At 45.8% G+C, this 25,093-nt stretch overlaps 1 long non-coding RNA gene across 1 annotated transcript; it reads right to left on the bottom strand.

Annotated features, from left to right (window-relative positions):
- Positions 1-699: 699 nt before the first annotated feature.
- Positions 700-1,498, bottom strand: LOC138784798 (uncharacterized). The gene is made up of 5 exons (XR_011361944.1): positions 1,457-1,498; positions 1,268-1,352; positions 1,088-1,137; positions 886-942; positions 700-773 (listed from the first exon to the last, which is right to left on the bottom strand). It is a non-coding gene; the product is annotated as an uncharacterized lncRNA (long non-coding RNA).
- Between the last annotated feature and the right edge of the window lie 23,595 nt (positions 1,499-25,093).

Here is a 25,093-nt window from a genome sequence, read left to right as displayed (position 1 = left end):
ATTCTTCAGCGCGGACAAAGCAAGAGCGCGCGCCTCCCATAGACTCCCATTATGAGCGGGAGGCTAACGGCATTCCGCGGCGGACACTCTTACACTCTTACGGGGCCTTACACTCTTCCCAGGGAAACTCCCAGGCAGCATGTGGTGCAGTCTTTATCTTCTGCTCTTTTGCACACAGCCCGACTCTGGGACCCTCCTTATAGCGGCCCTGGCGGTGTATTATATAGAATGACACTTCCAGGGCCTGGCAGCATGTTATGTCCTGTATCTAAGAATCTCTTAGGGGGAGATTTATCAGTTGCCCCTAGCAACCAATCAGATTCCACCTTTCATTTTTCAAAGAGTCTGTGAGAAAAAGAAAAGTGGAATCTGATTGGTTGCTAGGGGCAACTAATTGGTTGCTAGGTGCAACTGAGGCAGTTTAAATGGCATGAAAACATAGTAACACAAAACCAATGAACTTGAACTTGGCATTACATGTGCATTACATGTGCATTATGCCAAGTTCAGGCCAGCTGGGACTTGTAGTTCTACAAAACTCTTCCCAGTTCCTGTGACACAGAACAACGGCCAGCACACTGTCACTATCATTGTCGTTTAAACAGAACATGTTTTAAGACAACGATCAGCTGACATTGTGCATGGTCCTATTACACCAAATAATTATGACAATAAAATAGACATGAAGGGTTTTTTGTAGTTTTTATTTTATTGAATATTATCTTAAAAAAAACGGCTTCTCCTCCCTCCGCTGCCGCAGGATTCTAGATGTTCTGAAATAATAATAAGACATGATTAGATTTGCTGATAATGTTTATCATATTCTTTATATTGACGATGATGATAAATTTGCAGATATGTTGGATGTTATGAAAGTATACTTACCATCCTCCTAACCTGCCACTGATCTCACCCAGAGAATTACCTCTTCCCGGGGATTCTCTGTAAAATAGAAAATATTTTACATTGTGAATGGTGCAATTTTACCTGGGGCAGGTGTTACTATATACAGTACATGTACTATCCATAGACACCATGTAGATGAGGAATATTACTATTATTATAGAGGTCATGCTCCTAGACTTACCTTGGTCATGCTGTTTTGCTCTCTCCTTCCTCCATGCAATGATTTTCATGCTAAAAAAAAAGAAATGGAGAAAGTTATAGAGATGTCCCTGTGCTATACAGTAACAACAGTGACCATTAGGAGTGACCAAACAGAACAAAGACAAGATATTACATACAGTACATGGTGACAGTAACTTACCAGAAGTACTCAATAAGCCAGCCAAAGAAAGTAAGCAGAATAATCACACAGATTAAAATGAGAAAAAATCTCAGTTCATTGATCCCTGAAAAATAAAAACATTGTTAGAAAAGTAGTTATACTTTTTACTTAATAATAATTATACAGCAAACACAGGTAACATAGGTAATAATATCTTGTGGTACATACCAGCCCTGGACGTTCTCGTCGCCATCCTTTGCCCATCAAAGGTAACAGCCGGCGTGTCAGCTGGTATTTACCCCAGCTCAGCACTGTGACATCATCATGATGTCATACATACATACACATATGCAAATGATGCTGCATCCTCTTATATAATACTGATAACTGCCTATGAATGTACAGAATGGTTGTATGGAGGGAAAATATCTTATATCAATAAATGAATTATCCTTCTATAATTATAGCATAATGTTATATATTAATAGATTAATGTTATATTACCCAAAATTCCTAAAGCAGAGTAATAAAATAAGATATAAATATCACATATATTACATATAATATCACATACATGTAATAATGTTATTATGATGAGATCTTTCATATAGTGATGCCCTCATAGGAAATGCTGCTATAAAGGGGCATTGCCATCAGAGACCCATAGGATGTGAGTAACATGTCTAATATGTGCTGCTACGGCTTCTGGAATATTGGACGCCTGATTCCTGTCCCCCCTGGTAAAGGGACCACTGGCCACAATACACAGATAGTGAATAAATGAAGCAATATATCTTTTTATTTTCTTCTATAGGAATTATAGAAATAGTTGTCCATGTATTTCCTGGGATAATGCTATATAGGTTTATGAGGAAGCAGCAGAGACTGTAGTTCCCCCTGCCGCCTGTGTGTGGTGTTGTTCTGTAGGGGTAAGAGTGGGGGTGAGGGTGTGTGGATGGACGGCACATGCTCTCACATAGATGTCACATTGTACAAACTAGAATGTAATTCAGGAAAATATAGATTCATTTTAGTTTTCTTGTTAACCCTTCATGACCAAAGGTAATGGATGCACAGATGTCCAGATCACACTGAAGAAATGCTCCTCCTTACCTTCTAATAGCCATATAGCTTGTACTCTTCCTCCTACTAGTTTAGTTGGGAGTAATTTTTTACACCGTAATATATAGGTTTTTTTTTATTAATGTCATTTAGGTCATTAAAGGTCCGCTCCAGAAAAAATCTTTTTATTTTAGATGAACAGGTTCATTCTTTGGACGGAGGGCGGAATCCGCCCATGCATAGAATGAAGTGTATGATAGGGGCAGAAACGGGTGCGCCCGCCACAGTCAGCGAGCGCGTGCGAGCTGCGGAATGCGCAATGGGTTTTCTGTCGCCATTCCGTAGTGTGCACGTACCCTAACACCCCCAGTCTGTATACTCCTTGCTGGTTATTGAGCTAATCTCTGCCTGCTTGTGTCTGTCATTTACAGTATATCTGATTCTGGAGCGGAGCCTAGCTGAGCATGGAGTAGGACGCACAACCCAGAGCTCCTTAGCCACCAGGATTACATCAGCCTTTGACAGCTTCCAGCCACAATCCTATGGGCAAGATTGGCACTGATCCCTGTCATTATCCTTCATTGATCATGCATCTGCAGAAATTCCGCTAGGGAAGAGAACATTTCCTTGGAAAGAGACAACCTGGCACCACAAGCTCCTCGCACAAGATGGCGGCCACAAGGCAACCAGACTGAGGCAGGGGGATGGAGACGGATGAGGAAAGTCAGCGAGGTGCGAGAGATGCAGGTGAGGACTCAGATCAAGGACCCATATCCAGAACGTTCCTGAAAAAGTTAGTGGCCCCTACCGTGAAAGACTTAGCTGATATAAAGAGTGATATACGACACATAGGCATAGGTAGAGGACCGTGAAAGGTGGGCGCCATATTGTGATCCAGTCACCAAAGGACATCCTACATCTCCTGGACCTTCCGTGACTAGAAGATTGGAACACTAAGAGAAGCCCGAAACCCAGAAGACAACCACGGGGGAAAGACAAACAACTTGGGGAAGATGGCTCATTGAACTGCTTTGTACCGTCCCTACACTGCGCTGTTTAGCCATAGAGTGGTTCGTGAGTATGACCCCCAGGACATTATAAGTGACTAGCTTTTTTCTTATACCCTTGGTGGATCCCGCAGGCCCGCCGTATGGGATAACATTCCATCCTCCCCCCCCCCAAACCCCTATTAACAACATTGATTTACCACTTTTGTTATGTTGCATTGTTATGTGCTTGTTGTTATTGTACTTGTTGTTTAGGAGTCACTATACTATTTTTCCACAACCTGTCCATTGAACCTGTCCAGAGGGGATCTGCTCCACAGGCCCCATATGTTAACGTCATGATGGCTGCTGTGAATAATATACCTAGTTCCCAGGCCAAAGAACTTCAGATTGTCTCACTGAATGTTCAAAGTATGAACACACCTCAAAAGAGGTCCCAGGTGCTTTATGAGTTTAGACAACTGAAAGCAGATATTATATTTTGCCAGGAAACACATTTCAAATCCACTCATCTGCCTGCTCTCAGACCATGCGCCCGTCTCCTGTAAAATCTTGGTTTTGTCTCCAGAGGGGTGGTTGGTCATGGAAGCTTAACACCACACTATTAGGGGTCCCAGCATACATGGCTCAGGTGGAGTTGAGGTTGAACTCTTACTTTGCTACAAATTCTACCGCAGGTGTGTCGGTCCCTATGGTGTGGGAGGCACATAAAGCCGTTCTAACAGGGGAATTCATAGCAATTGGGTCTGCGTTATATACTGAGATCTCGGCCCTGGAGATTCTTCATAAGAAATCTAAAGCAGTACAGGCCTTGAAGGACCTCTTGGACCGACGTTCTCAGTTAACCACCTTGCTGAACGAGAAGGCAGCTAAGTGGTATCTCTATTTTAAATGTAAAAATGACCTACATGGGGACAGAGGCTCTAAAGGGATGTCCACATTAGTGAAAGCCCAACAAGCCAAATCCTTTATTGGTAAGATCACTACAGACTTTGGCCAATCTCTCTCTTCTACTGAAGAGATAGCTAAAGAATTCAGTCTTTTCTATAATAAACTGCTATAGAATACGAGCAGGCCAAGCTTCCCCTGCCCCACAGCATTTACAAGCGATACAAGACTTCCTTGCCTCATTACAGCTTCCATCTCTTACAGAGGAACAAGCTCAAGATTTGTTATCTCCAATAACAGAATCTGAAGCTTCTTGTATCCTCTTTTCTACCCCATCGGAAAGGCCCCTGGGCCTGACGGCTTTCCATTTTGTATTATAAAAAAATTTAAACATATCTTGCTGCCAAAGTTTACAGCACTGTGCAACGCTATTCTGACTGGCCAACCCTTCCCCACTTCAGGCCTTAGAAGCGCACATCACTGTACTTCACAAAGGGTAAAACTGCTGACCTTTGTGGCAGCTTCTGGCCCATATCTTTATTAAACGTGGATGTTAAGTGGTGGGCGAAGGTGTTGGCCAGCAGAATTAGCAAGTATCTGCCTATACTGCCTATACTATACTGGTCCGGAGCAGGTTGGCTTTGTGCCAGGCAGAGAAGAAAAACATAACACGGCCAGAGTCCTTAATGAGATTAGCTTTGCTAAACTGAAGAAAACGCCACTTGTCCTTCTCGGTACAGATGCCGAGAAGGCTTTCGTTAACTGGACTTGACAGCCGCCCTTAAAAAATTTAATTTCCCCCCTCTTTTTATTTCAGCTATTCTTTCTTAGTACTCCTCCCCACATGCTCAAATCAGAGTCAATGACATTCTATCCCCCACTTTCTAGATATCCAATGGAACCCGACAGGGATGCCCCCTGTCCCCATCTCTCTTTATACTCACCATTGAAACGTTGATCCAACAAATCAGACAAGATCCTCACGTCCACGGCCTTCGGATAGGTAAATTTGAACACAAAACAGCTGCCTTTGCAGATGATTTATTGATATTTATTGCCTCCTCCCTTACTACTATGCCTAAAATAATTGAAACTTTACATTCTTTTAGTGCAGTATCAGATTTCAAAAAACATTTTAGTAAATCTAAAGCACTAAAAGTCAATGCCCCACCCAGTACAGTCTCAAAGTTGAAAACCGATCTCCCTTTTATTTGGGCTACTACCTCCATAAAATACTTAGGAATAAATTTTGGAGATCCGTGCAAAGATAGTAGTGTAACACTGTAAGTGTACACTTACAATTGGAGCTTACCGTGGCGCAATGAGGTGAAGGAATACATATATACCGAAGGTATATTTTATTTGCATAACAGGCAACGCGTTTCTAGGCTTCAGAGCCTCTTTATCAAGCCAAAGAGTAGTATGCATGGATAAAATTACAGCTTGGGGGTATTTAAAGACAGAAAGCGCACCAAGACACAGTCAAGGGCGAGGTTAGCTGTCAATCACATTACGGACAGCAAAACACAAAGATACAAAGTTATATAAATTCATGCATTAATATCACTAAAAACCATAGATTTAAAAAAGACACAATGTTCTTTTAATGTGTGAAAAGTAAAGGAAAATATCTGTTGAATAGTTTTAGAAGTTGAAGCGGTCACATGATGATCATGTGATCGGAACGTCAGTAAAATATCGGACAGCGCGAGTGGCTAGGTATTGTAATATGGCCCCTGAAACTGTGTGAAATAAGGAGATATTGTTTTAAGTGTGTATTGGGAGGTGATCTCCTTATTACACACTTAAAACAATACCCATACGATCACCCACCTGGTTGGATAAACTGATCTCCATCCCCCATGTACCTCCCAAATTGCTGTCCTCAATCTACTCTGAATTGATATCCGTGTCGTCAACACACAAGCCTGCCCATTTACTTGCATGGGAAAAGGAACTAGATGTAGTTTTTACGCCACATGACTTAAACACATTAGCCTCGCACTCGCATGGCTTTTCATATGTTGCGTCAAGACACAAGAAAGTTCCTTTAGGGTACGTTCACGCGTACTGGATCCGCAGTGGATCCCTGCCCAGTAAACTCTATGGTCAGACAAACATGTACATTCCGCTGCGAGTTTGTCAGCAGCCACCCGATTCACCCCCTGCCGCCGGAGCCTATACTTCACCTGGTCCCCACTCCGGCTTGCTTCGGGGCTCTCGGTGTCTTCACGTCCCGCTCAGCTAATCAGTGTACTGGGGCGGGGCAACTCACTGATTGGCCGAGCGGGACGTGCCAGAAACCCCCAAAGCGAGCCGAAGCGTGCACCTAGTTGAAGTATAGGCTCCGGCAGCGGGGGGTTAACTGTGCGGGTTGCTGACAAACTCGCAGCGGGATGCACATCCTGCTCTGAGTATGTCTGCCCATAGAGTTTACTGGGCAGGGATCCACAGCGGACATCAGACATGGATTCTTATATATATATATATATATATATATATATATATATATATATATATTCCATATATGGCTGCGTTCACACTACGTATATTTCAGTCAGTATATCTATATTTCAGTCAGTATATTTCAGTCAGTATTGCAACAATAACCAGGAGTGGATTGAAAACACAGAAAGGATCTGTTCACACAATGTTGAAATTGAGTGGATGGCCGCCATTTAATGGCAAATAGTTGCTGTTATTTTAGAACAACCGCTGTTATATTGAAATAATGGCCGTTATTTACTGTTATATGGCGGCCACTCAATTTCAACATTGTGTGAACAAATCCTTTCTGTGTTTTTAATCCACTCCTGGTTTTGGTTGCAATAATGACTGAAATATACGTAGTGTGAACGCAGCCTAAAATTGGAAAGGTTGACAGGTTGACAACTACCTAAATTATGTATGTATAGGCTTACCACCTTGTTATGTTGGAAAAAAATTGTTAGTTCCCTGGTGTTTTTCCCCATCCCCCTATCCTTACCTACTCCCCCCCCCCCCCCCCCCCCCACACACACACACACTCCCTATTCAATACCTTGGAGCTATGCTACTGTTTTGAGTAGTAGGCCCTTGAAGTGCCTTAAGTGTTACCATCACTGTTAGAACCCTATGTCCTATATGCCAATTGGACCCTCATGTACCTACAAATGTACTTGTACTTGTATTTGTAATATGTTGTTTGTTACCCTGTTTAAAAAATTCAAAACTAACACAACATGTTTTGAAGAAAAAAATTACATATATATATATATATATATATATATATATATATATATCTATCTGATTCTGATCTTTTGGCTTATGCTCCCTGACTCTCTATTTTCAGCCTGCCTTGATCTTACCGCCTGACTCTGACTATTCTTTAGGATCCGATTTTGTACCTTTGCTGCCCGACGTTGTTGACCCGGTCTGTCCACACTATTCTATTGTGTTTTTTTGACTGTCCGTGTTTTGTGTACCACCTTTACCAGAGCAGGGACCGTCTTTGTGGCTGTCTGCAGCCGCCTAAGGCTCTCAGTGGCAAGTAGGCAGGGACAGTGGGCCAGAACAGTGCAGGGCTCACTGTCCGTGTCTTTATGTCTATTCCACCCATTGCCAATGACCGTACATAACAGTAAGCATGTACGTTGTGTCCTTATATACTGCTATCCCACATAGCTTAGCCATGGAAGCATTGGATTTTCATTTAAAAGTACAGCTCATCCCTGAAGGATATTCTATTAACTCTCTTTTGGAAATGATATATTTTCTTGATATATAACCCATTGGTGTTAGCTTCCCTTCAAGCATGGGTGAAATTTAATAAGCCGGGCGAATCCACATCTTACCCTACAGTAGGTGTCTTACCACTATCCTTTTTACAACAAATTACACTCGATATCTAAAGGAGTGCACCAGGTGGCTGCCTCTGCTCCTGCCCCCTGGATGCTCCTTCTGCCCCCCATCTGCTCCCCTTGCCCTCCGGCTGCTCCCTGCCCCCCGGGGCGCTGCCCCTCTGCAGATGTGTTGTGGTCAGAGAAGTCTTCATGATGGCTGCAACAGATAGAGAAGAAAGCAAAAACTGAGCGACGGCAATCAGAGAAGACGTCACCTGTCTTTAGTAACTGCACTGTAATCACTTCTATAGTGTGCAGAGCCTGTGTACTATTGGGGTCTAAATGGGTCAGTGTATGGTTTGCGGTAGTGTACTGACACAGCCGTGCAGTCACTACAGTATACTAGCGCAAACTTTTAAACTAGGACCCAACTACAAAAGCTGCAGGCACTACAACTCCCAGCATATGCTGAGGGCTGCAGACTGTCAGTAAAAGCTGGGAGTTGTAGTGCCTGCAGCTCTTGTAGTTGGTTCCTAGGTGCCTTATACACTGGATGCTTTGTGGCATATAAGAATACATAGATCTGTGGGGGCTCAGTGTGACCCCAGAACAGCACTAATAGGGGATAGAAGAAAAACTTCTACCCCTGTCCCCTATTAGTGATGTTCTGGGGTCACTTCCCTACACTGAGCCCCCACAGAACTCTGTATTCTTATATGCCACAAAGCATCCAGTGTATAATGCACCTAGGACCCAACTACAACATCTGCAGGCATTACATCTCCCAGCATGTACTGACAGTCTGCAGCCCTCAGGATATGCTGGGAGTTGTAGTACAGTAGTACAATCCTCTGGTAACTGCCACTGTACACAGATGTATTGCTGGACCTTCAGGGCTGATGTTGTCACCCACAGATTGCAGCCACCAGGAGCCTCTGCACACAGTGATTTATTAAAGTGTTGTCCTCTCAGAAACTACAACTCCCAGCATACCCTGAGAGCTGTACAAATGTAGGGGGTTCTGAGAGTTTTAGTTCGCCTTAAAATATTTTTCACAAGGAATTTGTCACGGATACAAATGAATCCAGGAAAGGACGGGGTCAGCATGTCGTGTCTCACTGGTTCTATATAGGTGGTCCCAAGGATCATTTCCTCTGGTGGGCCCCAGGTAACCCAGTCCGACACTGGACAGAAGCGGTCCCCAAACTAAAACATCCCTGGCCTCCTTCCTTTCTCCATCATGTCTGTTTGATGAGAGGAGAGGGCATCAAGCAGAGCGGCACCCCAGCACCTAAGCAAAGCGACACCCAGTACTACTGAGTGGCGCTCCCCTGGGCTGACAGCTGGGTAATGGGGTGCTGGCCTGCCAGCTGTGCCAGGGTATTCATTATGCATGTAACCTGCCGGTGCCAGGGTATATACCATGCGTGTAACCTGCCAGCTGTGCCAGAGTATATACCATAGGGGGGGAGGGACTCAGCATGCAAAATGCCTAGGGCAGCATGTACTCTAAATACAGGGCTGCCAGGAACCGGGGAGAGTTTCTACAGCCTTAGAAAGCCTCCTTTCAGGGACAGCACAATTGTGGCTTTTTATGGCTCTTACAAGGTCAGGAGGAACATTGCTTCAGTGTGATCTGGACATCTGTGCATCTATTACCTTTGGTCATGAAGGGTTAAAAAGAAAAACAAAAGAAATCTATATTTTCCTGAACTATATTCTAGTTTGTACAATGTGACATCTATGTGAGAGCATCTGCCGTCCATCCACAGACCTTCACCCCTTCACCCCCACTCTTAGGGTACTAGTACACGGAACGATAATCGGCCGATTATCGCTCCATGTAATAAATACAACGATCAGCCAATGACAACGATCATCGGCTGATCGTTGATATAGGTTCTGACCTATATTCGTCGGGCGCCGACCGCGCACCGCTACGTGTAATAGCGGTGCGCGGCCGGCGACTGACGATATACATTACCTATCCACGCTCCAGGGCTGCTCCTGCGTTCCGCTTTTCCCCTGGTCCTGTGCGCACTAGCTTCACAGCGGCCTGTCAGCTGACAGGCCGCCTGGTCAATCACAGGCCGCAGCTGACAGGCCACTCTGAAGTTAGAGCGCGCAGGACCCGTGGAGAAGCGGACCACAGGAGCAGCCCTGGAGCCTGGACAGGTAATGTATATAGTTTAACCCCTTCGTGCTGCAGCTAGTTTGGGCCTTAATGACCAGGCTAATTTTTCAAAATCTGACCTGTCTCACTTTATGCTCTTATAGCTCAGTGATGCTTTAACGGATGCTAGTGATTCTGAGATTGTTTTTTCGTCACATACGGCACTTTATGTTAGTGGCAAAATTTGGTCTCTACTTTGTGTGTTTTTTGTGAAAAACATCAAAATATCATGAAAAATTTTAAAAATTAGCATTTTATGAACTTTGAAATTCTCTGCTTCTAAAAAAAGAAAGTCGTAGCACATAAATTAGTTACTAAGTCACATTACCAATATGTCTTCTTTATTCTGGCATAATTTGGTAAACATATTTTACTTTTTTAGGGTGTTATGGGGCTTAGAAATTTATCAGCAAATTATCACATTTTCGTGAAAGTTTCCAAAACATTTTTTTAGGGACCAGTTCTTTTTTTAAATGGATTTAGAAAACCCCATTTTGGAAACTACACACCTTAAAGAATTAATCTAGGGGTATAATGAGCATTTTAACCCTACAGGGGCTGGAGGAAAATATTCACAATCAGGCAGTAAAAAAATGGAAAATTAAAATTTTCCAATAATATATACGCTTAGATTAAAGTTTCTCATTTTCAAAAGGAACATGAGAGAAAAAGTACCCCAAAATTTGTAACGCAGGTTCTCTTGAGTACAACAGTACCCCATATGTGGGCATAAACCACTGTATGGGCACACAGCAGGGCTCAGAAGGAAGGGAGTGCCAATTAGCTTTTCCAATGCAGATTTTGCTGAAGAAGTTTCTGAGCGCCAGGTGCGTTTGCAGTGCCCCTGTAGTGTCAGCAGAGAGAAAAAAAAAATAAGTCACCCCATTTTGGAAAGTGCACCCCTCAAAGAATTCATCTTGGTGTGAGGTGAGCATTTTGACCCCACAGGTATTACAGGAAAGTATTCAAAAGAAGACAGTAAAAATGAAAAACTCGAATTCTTCCAATAATATGTTCGTTTAGTTTGAAATTGCTCAATTTCACGAGGAACAAGAGAAAAAAGAACCCCAAAATTTGTAACGCAGGTTCTCCTGAGCACAATGGTACCCCATATGTGGGCGTAAACCACTGTATGGGCACACAGGAGGGCTCAGAAGGGAAGGAGCACCAATTAGCTTTTTCAATGCAGATTTTGCTGAAGAAGTTTCTGAGGTCCAGGTCTGTTTGCAGAGCCCCTGTAGTGTCAGCGGAGTAAAATCTCCCAATAAGTCACCCTATTTTGGAAAGTACACCCCTCAGAGAATTCATTTTGGGGTGTGGTGAGCATTTTGACCCCACAGGTATTAGAGGAAAGTATTCAAAATTAGACAGTAAAAATGAAAAACTCGAATTTTTCCAATAATATGTTGGTTTAGTTTGAAATTTCTCAATTTGACTAGGAACAGAAGAGAAAACGTACCCCAAAATCTGTAACGAAGGTTCTCCTGAGTACAACGGTACCCCATATGTGGGCATAAACCACTGTATGGGCACACAGCAGGGCTCAGAAGGGAAGGAGTGCCAATTTACTTGAGCAAAACCGCAGCTAGTAATGGTTATTAGAATAGCGCAGTTACTAAAATAAAATAAAAAAAATGAGATTACAGGTAATGTGGGGTGGTTATGGGCAACCAGGGGTGGTTATGGGCAACCTCAGGTGGTTACAGGTAATCTGGGGTGGTTACGGACAACATGGGGTGGTCACGGGCAACCTGCAGTGCTTACAGACAATCTGGGGTGGTTACGGGCAACGTGGGGTGGTTACGGGCAATGTGGGGTGGTTACGGATAAACTGAAGTGCTTATAGGTAATCTCGGGTGGGTACCTGTAATCTGGCATGGTTACCGCAATCTGGAGGGGGTCATTGGCAATTTGGGGTGGTCAGAGGCAACATGCAGTGGTCAGAGGCAACCTGCGGTGGTCGGAGGAAACCTGCGGTGGTCAGAAGCAACCTGCGGTGGTCAGAGGCGACGTGGCGTGGTCAGAGGCGACGTGCGATGGTTACAGGCAACGTGGGGTGGTTACGGGCAACCTGATGTGCTTACAGACAATCTGGGGTGGTTACGGGCAACGTGGGGTGGTTACGGGCAACCTGCAGTGTTTACAGACAATCTGGGGTGGATACGGGCAACGTGGGGTGGTTACGGGCAACCTGCAGTGCTTACAGACAATCTGGGGTGGTTACGGGAAACGTGGGGTGGTTACGGGCAACCTGCAGTGCTTACAGACAATCTGGGGTGGATACGGGCAACGTGGGGTGGTTACAGGCAACCTGCAGTGCTTACAGACAATCTGGGGTGGATACGGGCAACGTGGGGTCGTTACGGGCAATCTGCAGTGCTTACAGACAATCTGGGGTGGTTACGGGAAACGTGGGGTGGTTACGGATAAACTGAAGTTCTTATAGGCAATCTGAGGTGGATACCTGTAATCTGGCATGGGCACCGCAATCTGGAGGGGGTCATTGCCAATTTGGGGTGGTCAGAGGCAACGTGGCGTGGCCAGAGGCATCGTGGCATGGTCAGAGGCATCGTGGCGTGGTCAGAGGCAATGTGCGGTGGTCAGAGGCAACGTGCTGTGGTCAGAGGCAACGTGCGGTGGTCAGAGGCAACATGCGGTGGTCAGAGGCAAGGTGCGGTGGTCAGAGGCATCGTGGCGTGGTCAGAGGCAACATGCGGTGGTTATGTGCAATCTGGGGGGGTTACATGTAATCTGGCGTGATTACGGGAAACCTGGGGGGGTTATGTGCAACCTGGAAGGGTTACAGACAACCTGGGATTGTTACTGATAAACTGAAGTGCTTATAGGTAATCTGGGGTGGGTACATGTAATTTTGGTTACGGGCAATCTGGAGGGGGTCACTGGCAATTTGGGGTGGTTACGGGCAATGTGCAGTGGTTACGGGCAACGTGCGGTGGTTACGGGCAACGTGTGGTGGTTACAGGCAACGTTCGGTGGTTACGGGCAACGTGCAGTGGTTACGGGCAACGTGCAGTGGTTATGGGCAACGTGCGGTGGTTACGGGTAATCTGGGGGGGGGGTAGGGGTAGTTTGGGAGTAAACTGCAATTATTACTATAATAAAAAGTGTGTGTTTTATTTTTTTGTATGTTTATCACTTTTTATACTTTATACATTCATTTTCACTGTATTACTATGATTACTGTGATATTTTCTATCACAGTAATCATAGTTCAGTGACAGAGACCAAATTGGTCTCTGTCACTTTAAATTTTCCAGAGTTGGCTGGTTGTGAAGCGCATGTGCACTTCACAACCAGCCAGGACGCCGAAGAGGAAGGAGCTCCAGGATCAGGTAACGTATAAGGGGAAGGGGGGGGTGACTGGGGGACGGGGGTGACAGGGGGGGTGGAGGGCGACTTGGGGGGTGGGGGGACATCACTTTTTATCCCCTGTCACCAATCATTTATGGTGACAGGGGATAAAAAGTGCCGGCGGCACATGGTACAAGCGATCAGCGGTATATAGTATATACCGCTGATCGCTTGTACCGGGACCCCACAGGGGGGTCCCCGATGACTGCCCCATGCTCTCCGCTACCTCCGGTGGCGGAGAGCATGGGGCTTTTATTCATTTAAACTTTTCCATCCCTGCGAACAAACATCGTTTGTTCGCAGGGATGGCAGCCACCGGGGGAGGGGGGTTAGTTATCGGGGCACTAGGGGGGTCTGATCTGGGGTCTGATATACACTTATTTCATCTCCCCCCGCCACAGCGGCGACGGCACCGGTAATCCCCTTTACCGACGGCCGCCGCTATAACGTTAATAGCGGCGATCTTCGGTAAGGGGGGGGGGCCGGGACAGACCCCACACACTGCCCCAACCCCTCAGCTACCTCCGGTAGCTGGAAGGATGGGGTGGGGGCCGTCCCGGCCCCGCAGCCTTATTCTCTGCCATCGCCGTAAAAAGCTGATGGCAGCAGAATAAGGACCCTTAGTGACCGCCGTAAAAAGCCGTATCGGCGGTCACTAAGGGGTTAAGCAAGGGCTGCAAGGACATTGGTAAGTATATTCCTGCAGCCCTTGTTTAATGATTATCGGGCTGTGTAATAGGTCCAGTAAATGAGCGACGATCTAGCAGATCGTTTACAGGTATTATCGGGCCCCCATCCGCCCATTTAATACCACCCTTAGCGTGGGTTCACACTGAGGAATTGTCGCTGATAAATTCTGCCGAATTTCATTGCTAGAACGCACTCACGGCCCGCGCGCCGGATTGCCGTGAGAGCGTACAGGCAACGGAATTTGGCGGAATTCAGTGTCGGACTGGAGTGCCTTGGCCCACCAGGGGAAATCATTCTTGGGGCCCACCCTTCTGCCACCATACTTATCTATGGTAACATTAATAAGGGTACATTAACACAGCGTGATATGGGTCAGCATAGGGCTGCAAATGATTGCTAATCAGCAGGGCAGGTGATGTGCAGCCGACAGCATTGATCTTAGCCGCACAAAAGATCAAATCAGTCGACTATGGGGCATTTTCTTGCATATCAGCAGATCTCTGGCACTTTTACCTAGGCCGATCATCGGCTGAATAGACTTCCTAGGAGCACTTGTTACCAATTATTGGTCGGTGTAATTGGGCTATAAGACAATTTTCTTTGCATGATAACACTGTATACTTAGATACAAGTCATACAGCTACTAATAACACCAGTATACAAAGTGCAAATATCCCCACACATATTACCGCTATACAGTAACTGACCAAATCCTGTCTATCAAGACCGATATTACCAATAAACCAGTATACAGGAGGGAAATAGTATCACCATACATATTACCGCTATACTGTTACTGACCAAATCCTGTATACTATGACCAATATTACCAGTACACAAGGGGGATATATTACCGCCACACCACAACCATTGCTACCATATTGTTACTGACCAAATCTGGTATACTAAGACCAATGAACACCGCACCAGATTACATGTAACAAATAATACCACCACATACTGACTAACACCACCGCTGATACTGAATAAAATCCTCTGAACAAAGATCAATATCCCCTCATACAATCATATAGAGGTAGCCCCAGCTCTACACCATATACATTACAGTGCACATAGATTTAGAGACTCACAGGGGACGTCTTCTCTGATCAGAGTTCTTCCCTTTTCATCTTCTTCTCCATCTGCCCTGGGCCGTTATGAGAACTTCTCCGAGCCACGAATCCACAGAATCTGCCAGAGAAATATATTAGGCTCCTCACTCTGTCACAATCCTCATCTCTCTACAAACTGCACATCTGTATTGGCCCCTTTACACATTCTCTCAGTGGTTAGCCCTGACTATTTGTAGCGTGTGTGTGTGTGTATATATATATATATATATATATATATATATACACCACCAAGATTTCTACTATAGTAGAGGCACACAGGGCCATCTGTATGGAGGACTGAACAAGGGGCCATCTACAAGGTGTGTACACTATATATATATATATATATATATATATATATATATATATACATACAGTATATATATATTGTGTACACACCTTGTAGATGGCCCCTTGTTCAGTCCTCCATACAGATGGCCCTGTGTGCCTCTACTATAGTAGAAATCCCCCTCTGTGTAATCCCTTTATAGTAGATGACAACCTCTGTGCATTCCCTATATCAGGGATAGGGAACCTCGGCTCTCCAGCTGTTGCAAAACTGCAACTCCCATCATGCCTGGACAGCCAAAGCTAAAGCTGTAGTTTTGCAACAGCTGGAGAGCCAAGGTTCCCTATTCCTGCCCTATATTATATGGCCCCTCTGTGTAGTCCCCTTATAGATGACCCCTCTGTGTAGTCCACTAAAGTAGATGCCCCTCTCTGTGCATGCCCTATTGTATACACACCGCACCCAGTATAGTTACCCTTATAGATGCCCCCCATTGTTGTCCCCCTCTGTGTAGTGCCCCTTATAGTTATATAGTGTTATCCATCCCCCATATAGATAGCCCCTTATGTTGTCCATCCCTACTCCCCATATAGCCCCTTATGTTGTCTATTCCTCCATATAGCCCCCTTATGTTGTCCATCCCTACCCCCCATATACCCTCTTCTGTTGTCTATTCCCCCATATAGCCCCCTTATGTTGTCCATCCCTACCCCCCATATACCCTCTTCTGTTGTCTATTCCCCCATATAGCCCCCTTATGTTGTCCTTCCCCTGTATATAGCCCCTTATGTTGTCCTTCCCCTGTATATAGCCCCTTATATTGTCCTCCCCCTGTATATAGCCCCTTATGTTGTCCTTCCCCTGTATACAGCCCCCCTTATGTTGTCCTTCCCCTGTATATAGCCCCCTTATGTTGTCCTCCCCCTGTATACAGCCCCCCTTATGTTGTCCTCCCCCTGTATACAGCCCCCCTTATGTTGTCCTCCCCCTGTATATAGCCCCGCTTATGTTGTCCTCCCCCTGTATATAGCCCCCCTTATGTTGTCCTCCCCCTGTATATAGCCCCTTATATTGTCCTTCCCTGTATATAGCCCCTTATGTTGTCCTTCCTCTGTATATAGCCCCCTTATGTTGTCCTTCCCTGTATATAGCCCCCCTATGTTGTCCTCCCCCTGTATATAGCCCCCCTATGTTGTCCTCCCCCTGTATACAGACCCTTATGTTGTCCTTCCTCTGTATACAGCCCCCCTTATGTTGTCCTCCCCCTGTATACAGCTTCCCTTATGTTGTCCTTCCCCTGTATATAGGCCCCCTTATATTGTCCTCCCCCTGTATACAGCCCCCCTTATGTTGTCCTTCCACTGTATATAGCCCCTTATATTGTCCTCCCCCTGTATACAGCCCCCTATGTTGTCCTCCCCCTGTATATAGCCCCCCTATGTTGTCTTTCCCCTGTATACAGCCCCCCTTATGTTGTCCCCCCCCCTGTATACAGCCCCCCTTATGTTGTCCTTCCCCTGTATACAGCCCCCCTTATGTTGTCCTCCCCCTGTATATAACCCCTTATGTTGTTCTCCCCCTGTATATACCCCCCTTATGTTGTCCTTCCCTGTATATAGCCCCCCTTATGTTGTCCTTCCCCTGTATATAGCCCCCTAATGTTGTCCTTCCCTGTATATAGCCCACTTATGTTGTCCTCCCCCTGTATACAGCCCCCCTTATGTTGTCCTTCCCCTGTATATAGCCCCTTATATTGTCCTCCCCCTGTATACAGCCCCCTTTATGTTGTCCTCCCCCTGTATACAGACCCCCTTCTGTTGTCCTCCCCCTGTATACAGACCCCCTTCTGTTGTCCTCCCCCTGTATACAGACCCCCTTCTGTTGTCCTCCCCCTGTATACAGACCCCCTTCTGTTGTCTCCCCCTGTATACAGACCCCCTTCTGTTGTCCTCCCCTGTATACAGACCCCCTTCTGTTGTCCTCCCCCTGTATACAGCCCCCCTTATGTTGTCCTTCCCCTGTATACAGCCCCCCTTATGTTGTCCTCCCCCTGTATATAACCCCTTATGTTGTTCTCCCCCTGTATATACCACCCTTATGTTGTCCTTCCCTGTATATAGCCCCCTTATGTTGTCCTTCCCCTGTATATAGCCCCCTAATGTTGTCCTTCCCTGTATATAGCCCACTTATGTTGTCCTCCCCCTGTATACAGCCCCCCTTATGTTGTCCCCCCCTGTATACAGCCCCCTTTATGTTGTCCTACCCCTGTATATAGCCCCCCTTATGTTGTCCTCCCCTGATTATAGCCCCCCTATGTTGTCCTCCCCCTGTATATAGCTCCCCTATGTTGTCCTCCCCCTGTATACAGCCCCTTATGTTGTCCTTCCCCTGTATATAGCCCCCTTATGTTGTCCTCCCCCTGTATATAGCCCCCCTCATGTTGTCCTCCCCCTGTATCTAGCCCCCTTATGTAGTCCTCCCCCTGTATATAGCCCCCTTATGTTGTCCTCCCCCTGTATCTAGCCCCCTTATGTAGTCCTCCCCCTGTATATACCCCCCTTATGTAATCCTCCCCCTGTATATAGCCCCCCTTATGTTGTCCTCCCACCTGTATATAGCCCCCCTTATGTTGTCCTCCCCTGTATACAGGCCCCCTTATTTTGCCCCCTCTGATAAAAATAAAAAAACACAATACAACTCACCTAACCACATGATCCCCCGTCGGTCGCCGGTGTCCTCTTCTCTCTTCTCCTGACAGGTGAGCAGCTCCGATGTGAAGTCCCGCCAGCGCCATCACTGACCTCAGGGTGCGCCGCGGTAGCTGGGACTTCGGGTATACGCTCCATGAACCGGAAGTCCTAGCCGCCGCGGCGCACACTGAGGTCAGTGATGGTGCTGGCGGGACTTCGCAACGGAGTTGCACATCTGTCGGGGCGGAAACACTCTTGTGATCGCAAGCAAATCTCTGCTTGCGGTCACAAGAGTGATTGACAGGTCGGGAAGCCTACGGCTTCCCGCCCTGTCAATCAAAACACTGCCTTAGGGCGGGTTCACACTACGGAATTCTCGCGGACAATGTCCGCGGAATTCCGTCAGCTGTCCGCCCGCACATCTGGGCGCCTTTCCGCCGGCCCCATAGACACCATTCTATGGGCCGGCGTATTCCGCTATACGCTGAAAGAAGTGTCATGTCACTTCTTTCAGTGGATCGCGGAATACGCCGGCCCATAGAATGGTGTCTATGGAGCCGGCGGAAAAGCGCGTGCCCGTGCGGGCGGACAGCTTACGGAATTCCGCGGACATTGTCTGCGAGAATTCCGTAGTGTGAACCCACCCTTACATTTAACTGGAAGCGATTTTTGGGATCGCTTCCAGTTAAAAAGGGAGGTGCGGAAATCGCCTCCCCCCAGGAGCAGGGGGCCCACTCCAGCTCGGGGCCCACCGGGGCCCAGTCCGAGCCTGGCGGAATTTATCCGCGAGAATTCCTTATTCTGAACCTTCTTTTACCCCTACAGAACAACACCACACACAGGCGGCAGGGGGAACTACAGTCTCTGCTGCCTCCTCATAAATCTATATAGCATTATCCCAGGAAATACATGGACAACTATTTCCATAATTCCTATAGAAGACAATAAAAAGATATATTGCTCCAGTCATTCACTATCTGGGTATTGCGGCCAGTGGCCCATTTGCCAGGTGGGACAGGAATCAGGGGTCCAATATTCCAGAAGCCGTAGCAGCACATATCAGACATGTTACTCACATCCTATGGGTCTCTGATGGAAATGCCCCTTTATAGCAGCAATTCCTATAAGAGCATGATTATATAAGAGATCAAAATAAAATTATTATGTGTATGTTATAGAAATGTATTTTATTTATGTTTTTTAAATGTTGGGTTATATAACATTAACCCCTTAACGACATCGGGCGTACCCATACGCCCCCGTTGCCTGGGCTTTAACGCAAACGGGCGTATGGGTACGCCCTATGTTTCCCCGATCGCTGCGTGTTCACACACAGCGGTCGGGGAAGATGGCCTGCTATAAATCATAGCAGGCCATCTTAGCTTCACGGCACGGGGGGTGGTTAACACCCCCCGTGCTTACGATCGCCGCTATACGCTGATCAATTCAGATCAGCCAATCGGTGACCCGATGACCCGGAAAAAAATGGCGGTCGGTGCTGTCCGAGGACGGCACCGACCGCCATTACTGTAAAAAGTAATGGTGGTACCGTTCACGGCGATCGGGCCGGTGGCACGGCGATCAGAGTCCCACAATATAGTAAATACCTGCCCTGGACCCCTCAGCTAGGTAGCCGAGGGGTCCAGAGCAGGTATTTGTACATTACTCACCTGTCCCGGGCTCCTGATCGGCGTCTTCCGGGTTCGCGGCATCCTCGTCTTCGTTCGGGTCTTCGGCTTCCTCCGTGACGTCACGTTCGGCTTCTCTCGGCTATTTTCGGCTCCAGCGTCGGCTTCTTCCGTATTTTGCGCTCTGCTGCCCTCTAGCGGCTGATATGTGTAATACACTTATCAGCAGCTACAGGGATGTTCAAAATGTAGAAAAAGTTTTTTGTTTTTTTTTTCAATTTTTTTTTTTTCTATTTTCCGCACCCTATCGCCGCTGAGTGTTGATCAGCATCGCACGAAAGTGCGCTGCTAATCAGCAACTTCTCCTTTTTGGCGTAGGGTGTTTTTTTTCTATATTCTACTGCCACAGTCTGCTAATAAGTGCCGCACATAAGTGCGGCATTTATCAGCAACTCTTTTGTTGGCGTAGGTTTTTTTTTTATACTTACTGTAAAAAAACACATAAAAAACACTACATTACACCACACTACATTGAATAAAGTTTGACACTACACCACTATATACCCCATATACTAATCCCCGTATAAAGATGGCCCCCAGGGTGTTTTCTGCGTCAGAGGGATACGTTATTATTGCCTCCGACACCGAAACAGCCAGTGAGGATGAATGGGGGATCCTTCTTTCCTCCATTCATCCTCATCATCCAGTGACGTGTCTGGGGGTAGCGTAGCGTACGCTGCCCCCCAGACACGTCTTTTCCGCCAGTACCGTCCCAATAAGAGATCACGGTATGGTGTGAAATTCTACACACTCTGTGAGCGTACCTCTGGGTACACTTACAGATTTTCTGGTACGTGCACACTGCGGAATGGCGAAGGATAACCCTTTGTGCATTCCGCAGCTGGCACCCACCGGCGGACTGATGCGGGCGCATGTCTCTACCCGTGTCATAGACTCCATTCTATGCACGGGCGGAATCCGTCGTCCATCCAAAGAATGAACACGTTGGACGGAGAGCGGAATCCGCCCGGGCATAGAATGGAGTCTATGACACGTGTGGAGACGGCGGCCTGCATCACTCCGCCGGTGGGTGCCAACTGCGGAATGCACGAAGGGTTATCTGTCGCGATTCCGCAGTGTGCACGTACCCTTAGAGTGTATGTAGGAAGGGACACCCGAATCCAGCCCCAGATGCCCCCCCCCCCCCATCCTCGGAACAAGTGGGAAGATCGTCCGGGAACTGATCTTCCCACTGCTGGATAAAGGTTACCACCACCTGTACGGGGATAACTTTTATACCAGCACCCCCTCCTCTGGTCACTCGCTGCCCTGTAGCTTGCGGCACGATCCGAAAATATCAGAAGCAGTAATAGAGCCCTAATATTTAGCAGCCATGGAGCGGACCCAGCGCTTCTGGATATGAAGGACCCCGTATCGCACCAGGACAACATTTTCCACCACAAGTGACCCCATTATGGAAACTACACCCCTCAAGGAATGTAACAAGGGGTGTAGTGAGCATATGGACCCCACTGGTGACTGGCACAAATGTGGAACAATGTGGCGTGAAAATGAAATATTACATTTTTTACACTATAATGTTGGTTTAGCCTTGAATTTATCATTTTCACAAGGGGTTAAAAGAGAAAAAAACACACAATATGTGTAGAGCAATTTCCCCCGAGTCCGTAAATACCCCACATGTGGACATAAAGCGCCATGTGGGCGCAGGGCAAGCCTCCAAAGGGAAGGAGCGCCATTTGGATTTTGGAGGTTGGATTTGGCTAGAATGGATGATGAACGCCATGTCGCATTTACAGAGCCCTCGTGCTGCCAAAACACTGGAAACCCCCCACAAGTGACCCCATTCTGGAAACTGCACCCCTCAAGGAATCTAACAAGGGGTGCAGTGAGGATATGGACCCCTTGATGACGGGCACATTTGTGCCATGAAAGTGAAAAAATGAAATTTTTCCCTTTCACGTCACATTGTTCCACATTTGTGCCCGTCACCAGTGGGGTCCATATGCTCACTGCACCCCTTGTTAGATTCCTTGAGGGGTGTAGTTTCCAGAATGGAATCACTTGTGGGGGGTTTCCAGTGTCTTGGCAGCACGAGGGCTCTGTAAATGCGACATGGCGCTTGAAATCCTTTTCAGTGAAATTCAGCTTCCAAAAGCCAATTGGCGCTCCTTCCTTTTGGAGGCTCGTCCTGCGCCCCCTTGGCACTCTATCGCCACATGTGGGGTATTTCTGTACTCGGGAGAAACTGCGCTACACATTTTTTGTCTTTTTTTGCCTCTTATCCCTTTAAGAAAATGAAAAATTGAAGGCTAGAACAACGTTTTAGTGTAAAAAATATTTTTTTCTTTTTTCACGCCATATTGTTGGGAAAATCTGTGAAGCACCTGTGGGGTCCAGATGCTCACCGCACCCCTTGTTACATTCCTTGAGGGGTGTAGTTTTCTAAATGGTGTCCCTTTAGGGGTGTTTTTTAGGTTTTGACACCCCAGAGCCTCTGCCAACCTGAAGTGGTACAGTCAAAAATGACCAAATATAACGGAGGCGTTGAAATTCACTAGGCGCTCCCTTATATCTGAGGCTTGTGGTTGCGTCAAATAGCGCAATAGGGCCACATATGGGGTATTTCTATAAACTGCAGAAACGGGGCAATAATTATTGGGGTGCATTTCTCTGGTAATAGGTTTATAATTATGAAAAATATTGGATTACAATAAAATCTCTGCACAGAAAATTAAAATTTTCAAATTCCTTACACACTTAGCTTTTATTTCTGTGACTCCCCTAAAGGGTTAAAACACTTTCTGGATGTGCTTTTGCAGAGTTTGGGGGGTGCAGTTTCTGAAATGGGGTGCTTTGTGGGGCTTTCTAACATACAGGCCCCTCAAATACACTTTAAATTAACCTGAACAGGTCCCTAAAAATATCTGATTTTGAAATTTTACTGAAAATTTGGAAATTTGCTGCTAATGTTTTAAGCTTCCTATCGTCTAAAAAAAATGAAAGATAGTTTAATAAATGCCGCCAACATAAAGTAGACATGTTGCTAATGCTATTTAATATATAATTTATGTGGTTTAACCACTTTCTGTATACGCAAAAAAGTTTCAAAGTTGGAAAAATGCAGTTTTTCACATTTTTTCACATTATTTGGGTTTTTTTCATAAAGATTTGTTATGAGTATCGACTCCAATTTACCAGAAATGTAAAGTACAATATGTCCCGAGAAAACAATCTCAGAATCAGCCGGATAGGTAAAAGCATCCCGAAGGTATTAATGACTAAAGTGACACTGGTCATATTCATAAAATTTGTCTCTGTCATTAAAGCCATTTCAGGCTCTGTCCTTAAGGGGTTAATCTATTAATATATAACGTTATTCTATTATTATAGAAGGATAATAGGAGGATGCAGCATCATTAGCATATTGCATGTATGTATGTATGACATCATGATGATGTCACACTGCTGAGCTGGGGTAAATTCTAGCTGACACGCCAGCTGTTACCTTTGATGGGCAAAGGATGGGGACGAGAACGTCTAGGGCTGGTATGTACCACAAGATATTATTACCTGTTACCTGTGTTTGCTGTATAATTATTAGTAAATAAAATTACTAGTCCAGTAACTGAGCAGCATTGCAGGATGTCTATGGGCAATGGAGGGGATTTATATGAATATCTATTTTTCTAAAAATGTAATATCTTGTCTTTGTTCTGTTTGGTCACTCCTAATGGTCACTGTTGTTACTGTATAGCACAGGGACATCTCTATAACTTTCTCCATTTCTTTTTTTTAGTATGAAAAGCATTGCACGGAGGGAGGAGCGAGGGAAACAACATGACCAAGGTAAGTGTAGGAGCATGACCCCTATAATAATAGTAATATTCCTCATCTACATGGTGTCACACTGTAAAATAATTTATAACATCTTCTATTTTACAGAGAATCCCCGGGAAGAGATAATTCTCTGGGTGAAATCGGTGGCAGGTTAGGAGGATGATAAGTATACTTTCATAACATCCACCATATCTGCAAATGTATCATCATCATCATCAACAATATAAAGAATAACATAAACATTATCAGCAAATCTAACCATGTCTTATCGATTTATTTATTTTTTCAGAACATCTAGAATCCTGCGGCAGCGGAGGGAGGAGAAGCCGTTTTTTTTTTTTGAAGAAAATATTTAATCAAATAAAAACTACAAAAAACCCTTACGTATATTGGATTGTCATAATTATTTGGTGTAATAGGACATGCACAATGTCAGCTTATTGTTGTCTTAAAACAAGTTCTATTTAAACGACAATGTTAGTGACAGTGTGTTGACCGTCGTTCTGTGTCACAGGAAATGTAAAGAGTTCTTTAGAACTACAAATCTCAGCCGACCTGGTCTTGGCATAAAGTAAATGTAATGCACATATAATGCAGAGTTCATGTTTATTGGAAGGTCTGTAGAACTACAGGTTTCAGTAGACCTGGACTGCAGCTGTATATGCAATGTGTAGTGCGGTAAGTGAGTCCCCCACGCTGCTCATATGTCTAGGGGAGAACATACAACATAGACTGTACAACATATGTTATATATTATCCCCTAGATATATGAGAAGCGCGGGGACTCACTTACCGCACTACACATTGCATATATAGCTGCAGTCCAGGCCGGCTGGGACTTGTAGTTCTACAGAAATTCCAATGAACCTGAGAATGGCATGCACCCGACTGCTTATGGAGGGTGCTCACGGACTGTCTGTGGCATCCTCCATAAGATCTAAGTCCCCTTCTTCCATCCCGCCAGGAAAGAGTTAAAGTTTGTATGTTTCCTCCTTCCCCCTCCCACTTCCTTACCTGAGCAGTACAGGGCCAATGGCTATCATTCGCGGGCTTTAGAGCCTATCGGGGAGCTTGGGGTATGTGGCTAGAACATACCTTATATATACTGGTCAGCAGCTCCCCCCTCCTTAGTAACTGTCTCACAGGAGCGATTTTCCATGGCGTCGGCCGATGAGCAGTTGATGGCAGCGCTTCAGGCGCGGGCCGCCTCGGAGGGTGAGGGCTGGCTCAGCAGATTCCTTGCTGGGATCAGCCCCCCTCCGGTTAGCAGCC

Source organism: Dendropsophus ebraccatus, chromosome 2 (assembly GCF_027789765.1).
Source record: "Dendropsophus ebraccatus isolate aDenEbr1 chromosome 2, aDenEbr1.pat, whole genome shotgun sequence".
NCBI classification, from domain to species: domain Eukaryota; kingdom Metazoa; phylum Chordata; class Amphibia; order Anura; family Hylidae; genus Dendropsophus; species Dendropsophus ebraccatus.
This window is presented reverse-complemented; position numbering and strand designations above follow the sequence as displayed.